Below are 8823 nucleotides of genomic sequence, written 5' to 3'. Positions count from 1 at the left end.
AATATAGATGTTGTAACGTCCTTTGACAGTAATATAGATGTTGTAACGTCCTTTGACAGTAATATAGATGTTGTAACGTCCTTTGACAGTAATATAGATGTTGTAACGTCCTTTGACAGTATTAGATGTTGTAACGTCCTTTGACAGTAATAAATCTGTTGTAACGTCCTTTGACAGTAATATAGATGTTGTAACGTCCTTTGACAGTAATATAGATGTTGTAACGTCCTTTGACAGTAATATAGATGTTGTAACGTCCTTTGACAGTAATATAGATGTTGTAACGTCCTTTGACAGTAATATAGATGTTGTAACGTCCTTTGACAGTAATATAGATGTTGTAACGTCCTTTGACAGTAATATAGATGTTGTAACGTCCTTTGACAGTATTATAGATGTTGTAACGTCCTTTGACAGTATTATAGATGTTGTAACGTCCTTTGACAGTAATAAATCTGTTGTAACGTCCTTTGACAGTAATATAGATGCTGTAACGTCCTTTGACAGTAATATAGATGTTGTAACGTCCTTTGACAGTATTAGATGTTGTAACGTCCTTTGACAGTAATAAATCTGTTGTAACGTCCTTTGACAGTAATATAGATGTTGTAACGTCCTTTGACAGTAATATAGATGTTGTAACGTCCTTTGACAGTAATAAATCTGTTGTAACGTCCTTTGACAGTAATATAGATGTTGTAACGTCCTTTGACAGTATTATAGATGTTGTAACGTCCTTTGACAGTAATATAGATGTTGTAACGTCCTTTGACAGTATTATAGATGTTGTAACGTCCTTTGACAGTAATATAGATGTTGTAACGTCCTTTGACAGTAATATAGATGTTGATAACGTCCTTTGACAGTAATATAGATGTTGTAACGTCCTTTGACAGTAATATAGATGTTGTAACGTCCTTTGACAGTAATATAGATGTTGTAACGTCCTTTGACAGTAATATAGATGTTGTAACGTCCTTTGACAGTAATATAGATGTTGTAACGTCCTTTGACAGTATTATAGATGTTGTAACGTCCTTTGACAGTAATATAGATGTTGTAACGTCCTTTGACAGTAATATAGATGTTGTAACGTCCTTTGACAGTAATAAATCTGTTGTAACGTCCTTTGACAGTAATATAGATGCTGTAACGTCCTTTGACAGTAATATAGATGTTGTAACGTCCTTTGACAGTATTATAGATGTTGTAACGTCCTTTGACAGTAATATAGATGTTGTAACGTCCTTTGACAGTATTAGATGTTGTAACGTCCTTTGACAGTATTAGATGTTGTAACGTCCTTTGACAGTAATATAGATGTTGTAACGTCCTTTGACAGTAATATAGATGTTGTAACGTCCTTTGACAGTAATATAGATGTTGTAACGTCCTTTGACAGTATTATAGATGTTGTAACGTCCTTTGACAGTAATAAATCTGTTGTAACGTCCTTTGACAGTAATATAGATGCTGTAACGTCCTTTGACAGTAATATAGATGTTGTAACGTCCTTTGACAGTAATATAGATGTTGTAACGTCCTTTGACAGTATTATAGATGTTGTAACGTCCTTTGACAGTATTATAGATGTTGTAACGTCCTTTGACAGTAATATAGATGTTGTAACGTCCTTTGACAGTAATATAGATGTTGTAACGTCCTTTGACAGTAATATAGATGTTGTAACGTCCTTTGACAGTAATATAGATGTTGTAACGTCCTTTGACAGTAATATAGATGTTGTAACGTCCTTTGACAGTATTATAGATGTTGTAACGTCCTTTGACAGTATTATAGATGTTGTAACGTCCTTTGACAGTATTAGATGTTGTAACGTCCTTTGACAGTATTATAGATGTTGTAACGTCCTTTGACAGTATTATAGATGTTGTAACGTCCTTTGACAGTAATATAGATGTTGTAACGTCCTTTGACAGTATTATAGATGTTGTAACGTCCTTTGACAGTAATAAATCTGTTGTAACGTCCTTTGACAGTAATATAGATGCTGTAATGTCCTTTGACAGTAATATAGATGTTGTAACGTCCTTTGACAGTATTAGATGTTGTAACGTCCTTTGACAGTATTAGATGTTGTAACGTCCTTTGACAGTATTATAGATGTTGTAACGTCCTTTGACAGTATTATAGATGTTGTAACGTCCTTTGACAGTAATAAATCTGTTGTAACGTCCTTTGACAGTAATATAGATGCTGTAACGTCCTTTGACAGTAATATAGATGTTGTAACGTCCTTTGACAGTATTATAGATGTTGTAACGTCCTTTGACAGTATTATAGATGTTGTAACGTCCTTTGACAGTATTATAGAGGTTGTAACGTCCTTTGACAGTATTATAGATGTTGTAACGTCCTTTGACAGTAATATAGATGTTGTAACGTCCTTTGACAGAATATAGATGTTGTAACGTAATATAGATGTTGTAACGTCCTTTGACAGTAATATAGATGTTGTAACGTCCTTTGACAGTAATATAGATGTTGTAACGTCCTTTGACAGTAATATAGATGTTGTAACGTCCTTTGACAGTAATATAGATTTGATGTTGTAACGTCCTTTGACAGTAATAAATAATGTTGTAACGTCCTTTGACAGTAATATAGATGTTGTAACGTCCTTTGACAGTAATATAGATGTTGTAACGTCCTTTGACAGTAATATAGATGTTGTAACGTCCTTTGACAGTAATATAGATGTTGTAACGTCCTTTGACAGTAATATAGATGTTGTAACGTCCTTTGACAGTATTATAGATGTTGTAACGTCCTTTGACAGTATTATAGATGTTGTAACGTCCTTTGACAGTATTATAGATGTTAGATGTTGTAACGTCCTTTGACAGTATTATAGATGTTGTAACGTCCTTTGACAGTAATATAGATGTTGTAACGTCCTTTGACAGTAATATAGATGTTGTAACGTCCTTTGACAGTAATATAGATGTTGTAACGTCCTTTGACAGTAATATAGATGTTGTAACGTCCTTTGACAGTAATATAGATGTTGTAACGTCCTTTGACAGTAATATAGATGTTGTAACGTCCTTTGACAGTAATATAGATGTTGTAACGTCCTTTGACAGTAATATAGATGTTGTAACGTCCTTTGACAGTAATATAGATGTTGTAACGTCCTTTGACAGTAATATAGATGTTGTAACGTCCTTTGACAGTAATATAGATGTTGTAACGTCCTTTGACAGTAATATAGATGTTGTAACGTCCTTTGACAGTATTATAGATGTTGTAACGTCCTTTGACAGTAATATAGATGTTGTAACGTCCTTTGACAGTATTATAGATGTTGTAACGTCCTTTGACAGTATTAGATGTTGTAACGTCCTTTGACAGTATTATAGATGTTGTAACGTCCTTTGACAGTATTATAGATGTTGTAACGTCCTTTGACAGTATTATAGATGTTGTAACGTCCTTTGACAGTATTATAGATGTTGTAACGTCCTTTGACAGTAATATAGATGTTGTAACGTCCTTTGACAGTAATATAGATGTTGTAACGTCCTTTGACAGTATTAGATGTTGTAACGTCCTTTGACAGTAATATAGATGTTGTAACGTCCTTTGACAGTAATATAGATGTTGTAACGTCCTTTGACAGTAATATAGATGTTGTAACGTCCTTTGACAGTAATATAGATGTTGTAACGTCCTTTGACAGTAATATAGATGTTGTAACGTCCTTTGACAGTAATATAGATGTTGTAACGTCCTTTGACAGTAATATAGATGTTGTAACGTCCTTTGACAGTAATAAATGTTGTAACGTCCTTTGACAGTAATATAGATGCTGTAACGTCCTTTGACAGTAATATAGATGTTGTAACGTCCTTTGACAGTATTAGATGTTGTAACGTCCTTTGACAGTAATAAATCTGTTGTAACGTCCTTTGACAGTAATATAGATGTTGTAACGTCCTTTGACAGTAATATAGATGTTGTAACGTCCTTTGACAGTAATATAGATGTTGTAACGTCCTTTGACAGTAATATAGATGTTGTAACGTCCTTTGACAGTATTATAGATGTTGTAACGTCCTTTGACAGTATTAGATGTTGTAACGTCCTTTGACAGTATTATAGATGTTGTAATGTCCTTTGACAGTATTATAGATGTTGTCATGTCCTTTGACAGTATTATAGATGTTGTAACGTCCTTTGACAGTATTAGATGTTGTAACGTCCTTTGACAGTATTATAGATGTTGTAACGTCCTTTGACAGTATTATAGATGTTGTAACGTCCTTTGACAGCAATAGAGATGTTGTAAAGTCCTTTGACAGTATTATAGATGTTGTAACGTCCTTTGACAGTAATAAATCTGTTGTAACGTCCTTTGACAGTAATATAGATGCTGTAACGTCCTTTGACAGTAATATAGATGTTGTAACGTCCTTTGACAGTATTAGATGTTGTAACGTCCTTTGACAGTAATAAATCTGTTGTAACGTCCTTTGACAGTAATATAGATGTTGTAACGTCCTTTGACAGTAATATAGATGCTGTAACGTCCTTTGACAGTAATATAGATGTTGTAATGTCCTTTGACAGTATTAGATGTTGTAACGTCCTTTGACAGTAATAAATCTGTTGTAACGTCCTTTGACAGTAATATAGATGTTGTAACGTCCTTTGACAGTAATATAGATGTTGTAACGTCCTTTGACAGTAATAAATCTGTTGTAACGTCCTTTGACAGTATTATAGATGTTGTAACGTCCTTTGACAGTATTATAGATGTTGTAACGTCCTTTGACAGTATTATAGATGTTGTAACGTCCTTTGACAGTAATATAGATGTTGTAACGTCCTTTGACAGTATTAGATGTTGTAACGTCCTTTGACAGTAATATAGATGTTGTAACGTCCTTTGACAGTATTATAGATGTTGTAACGTCCTTTGACAGTATTATAGATGTTGTAACGTCCTTTGACAGTAATATAGATGTTGTAACGTCCTTTGACAGTAATATAGATGTTGTAACGTCCTTTGACAGTAATATAGATGTTGTAACGTCCTTTGACAGTAATATAGATGTTGTAACGTCCTTTGACAGTAATAAATCTGTTGTAACGTCCTTTGACAGTAATATAGATGCTGTAACGTCCTTTGACAGTAATATAGATGTTGTAACGTCCTTTGACAGTATTATAGAGGTTGTAACGTCCTTTGACAGTATTAGATGTTGTAACGTCCTTTGACAGTATTAGATGTTGTAACGTCCTTTGACAGTATTAGATGTTGTAACGTCCTTTGACAGTATTATAGATGTTGTAACGTCCTTTGACAGTAATATAGATGTTGTAACGTCCTTTGACAGTAATATAGATGTTGTAACGTCCTTTGACAGTAATATAGATGTTGTAACGTCCTTTGACAGTAATAAATCTGTTGTAACGTCCTTTGACAGTAATATAGATGTTGTAACGTCCTTTGACAGTATTATAGATGTTGTAACGTCCTTTGACAGTAATATAGATGTTGTAACGTCCTTTGACAGTAATATAGATGTTGTAACGTCCTTTGACAGTAATATAGATGTTGTAACGTCCTTTGACAGTAATAAATCTGTTGTAACGTCCTTTGACAGTAATATAGATGTTGTAACGTCCTTTGACAGTATTATAGATGTTGTAACGTCCTTTGACAGTAATATAGATGTTGTAACGTCCTTTGACAGTAATATAGATGTTGTAACGTCCTTTGACAGTAATATAGATGTTGTAACGTCCTTTGACAGTATTAGATGTTGTAACGTCCTTTGACAGTAATATAGATGTTGTAACGTCCTTTGACAGTATTATAGAGGTTGTAACGTCCTTTGACAGTAATATAGATGTTGTAACGTCCTTTGACAGTATTATAGATGTTGTAACGTCCTTTGACAGTAATAAATCTGTTGTAACGTCCTTTGACAGTAATATAGATGTTGTAACGTCCTTTGACAGTAATATAGATGTTGTAACGTCCTTTGACAGTATTATAGATGTTGTAACGTCCTTTGACAGTAATATAGATGTTGTAACGTCCTTTGACAGTAATATAGATGTTGTAACGTCCTTTGACAGTAATATAGATGTTGTAACGTCCTTTGACAGTATTATAGATGTTATAACGTCCTTTGACAGTATTATAGATGTTATAACGTCCTTTGACAGTATTATAGAGGTTGTAACGTCCTTTGACAGCATTATAGAGGTTGTAACGTCCTTTGACAGTATTATAGATGTTGTAACGTCCAGTACTGACAGTGATAAAGCAACACCAGGGAGTAATGTCCATGGATAGACAGCCGTTTAGAATTCCGGCAATCTAGAGTTCTTTATATACAATAAATCACGATCAACGCATATGCAGTAAGGCATTTTCACCCTTCCCCCTCTCTCTTTTGACATTCTATTCTTTGTCTATATTCGTTGTCTATAATTCTCCTCACTATCTTGTAACCACAAACACCTCCTCCTGGTTTATTTTGGGCATTATTCTCGCTAATTGACATCAGAGTATTTATTAACCTTCAATCTTAACCTCCACATACAGTACCTTTAACCCAATGACTTAAATTCTGTACTGCTGAACCCAGAGGGAATAGGCCTACACACCATTTTCCCCAGAGTAATTCATTCATTCAATTCTCTTTTTCAAAAGTTATTCACAATTGATTATCAATTCCTATCCTACTTACATAACCGTATAGGCCATCTAAATGAGTGTCTATCTGTTGGTCAAACTTGTTTCATACCTAGCCGGCTATCTTTGAAAAACACCCGGAAATAACTATTGACTAAAGATAAACTTGTTTTTGTGTCAATTAGACCATGACCATTTCAAGCTTAACTTTCTAAAAAAAAAATACATATATATATATAAAATCTCAGAATATTTCCGAATATGTCTTCAAGTTAGCGGGCTAAATCATTGATATTGCCTCGTAGTACAACCCCTCCGGTTGTCATATAGAACGGACTCCGAGCAAGGAGTCATGGAAGTTTATAGGATCTGTTTTTCAGCTTGTGAGTGTAACTTCAACTCAGAGTTGCTAGGTCGCCCTGGATCAATCATATTGGTCCTATATTAATGGCACTCTTTAAAACAAACCAAACTTCTAAGACTAACCCCATTGGCTAATATGAGGAAGGAGGAGGAGGAGGATGATGATGTTTACCTTGTTGTCGTGTCTGAGGGGGGTTGAGGGCACATTAGGATCTGACGTCTCTGTAGCCTCGGCCTTCTCCTCCTCTTCCTCGGCCTTCTTCTCCGGCGTTACCGTGGTGATCAGTTCTCCAGCGGTGACAGTTTTGGCGGGCGTGGCTTCCCTCATCAGGGTGTCGTGGTTCTCTGTTACGGGCGCTGGTAGGAGGCACGGTGAGGGTTTATAGAGGAAACCAAACATTAGTTCTCTGTGTGGTACATCCTCAGTTAAGTCATGACCTTAGGTACTGATCTAAGATCAGCTTACTGTCCCAAACATTAGTTCTCTGTATGGTACATCCTCAGGTAAGTCATGACCTTAGGTACTGATCTAGGAACAGCTTACTGTCCCCAAATCCTAACGGTAACATTAGATATACCAAAGGGGAAGGGAGACTGCTTTGTTGTTGTTGAAGCTACACATTGTGCCTTTTACATTAGTGGGGGTAAAACTCTAACTTCCAACACACCCACAGCCCCGCGGTACACAGCCCCGCGTACACAGCCCCGCGTACACAGCCCCGCGTACACAGCCCCGCGTACACAGCCCCAGCCCCACGGTACACAGCCCCAGCCCCACGGGTACACAGCCCCGCGGTACACAGCCCCGAGGTACACAGCCCCGCGGTACACAGCCCCAGCCCCACGGTACACAGCCCCACGGTACACAGCCCAGAGGTACACAGCCCAGAGGTACACAGCCCAGAGGTACACAGCCCAGAGGTACACAGCCCCAGCCCCACGGTACACAGCCCCGCGGTACACAGCCCCGCGGTACACAGCCCCGCGGTACACAGCCCAGAGGTACACAGCCCAGAGGTACACAGCCCCGCGGTACACAGCCCCAGCCCACAGCCCCAGCCCCGCGGTACACAGCCCAGAGGTACACAGCCCAGAGGTACACAGCCCAGAGGTACACAGCCCCAGCCCCACGGTACACAGCCCCGCGGTACACAGCCCCAGCCCCACGGTACACAGCCCCAGCCCCGCGGTACACAGCCCAGAGGTACACAGCCCAGAGGTACACAGCCCAGAGGTACACAGCCCCGCGGTACACAGCCCCAGCCCCACGGTACACAGCCCCAGCCCCACGGTACACAGCCCCAGCCCCACGGTACACAGCCCCGCGGTACACAGCCCAGAGGTACACAGCCCAGAGGTACACAGCCCAGAGGTACACAGCCCAGAGGTACACAGCCCAGAGGTACACAGCCCAGAGGTACACAGCCCAGAGGTACACAGCCCAGAGGTACACAGCCCAGAGGTACACAGCCCCGCGGTACACAGCATCATCTGCATATGTTCGCAACATAAGTTCAACATTTACCTTCTGCTACCATTTCTGTCAAAACGGTCTACACATACAGTTTTTAATTGCATACGAACGATACATCCAACACGTGTATTAGTTAGATTACTTGTTGGTTATTACTGCATTGTCGGAACTAGAAGCACAAGCATTTCGCTACACTCGCATTAACATCTGCTAACCATGTGTATGTGACAAATAAAATGTGATTTGATTTGAGAACGCACAGCAACTGCCTCTGCAAGGCAAACGAAATGAATGTCTTTCTGGTCTGACCGAA

General features: G+C 38.2%; 1 pseudogene; it reads right to left on the bottom strand.

Annotated features, from left to right (window-relative positions):
- LOC124042185 overlaps window positions 1-8823 on the bottom strand; it is a 97811-nt pseudogene that overhangs the window by 31324 nt on the left and 57664 nt on the right.

The sequence above is a fragment of the Oncorhynchus gorbuscha genome, linkage group LG08 (genome assembly GCF_021184085.1).
Source record: "Oncorhynchus gorbuscha isolate QuinsamMale2020 ecotype Even-year linkage group LG08, OgorEven_v1.0, whole genome shotgun sequence".
Taxonomy (NCBI): Eukaryota; Metazoa; Chordata; class Actinopteri; order Salmoniformes; family Salmonidae; genus Oncorhynchus; species Oncorhynchus gorbuscha.
Note: the sequence above shows the minus strand (reverse complement) of the source record. Positions and strands in the feature narration are given on the sequence as shown.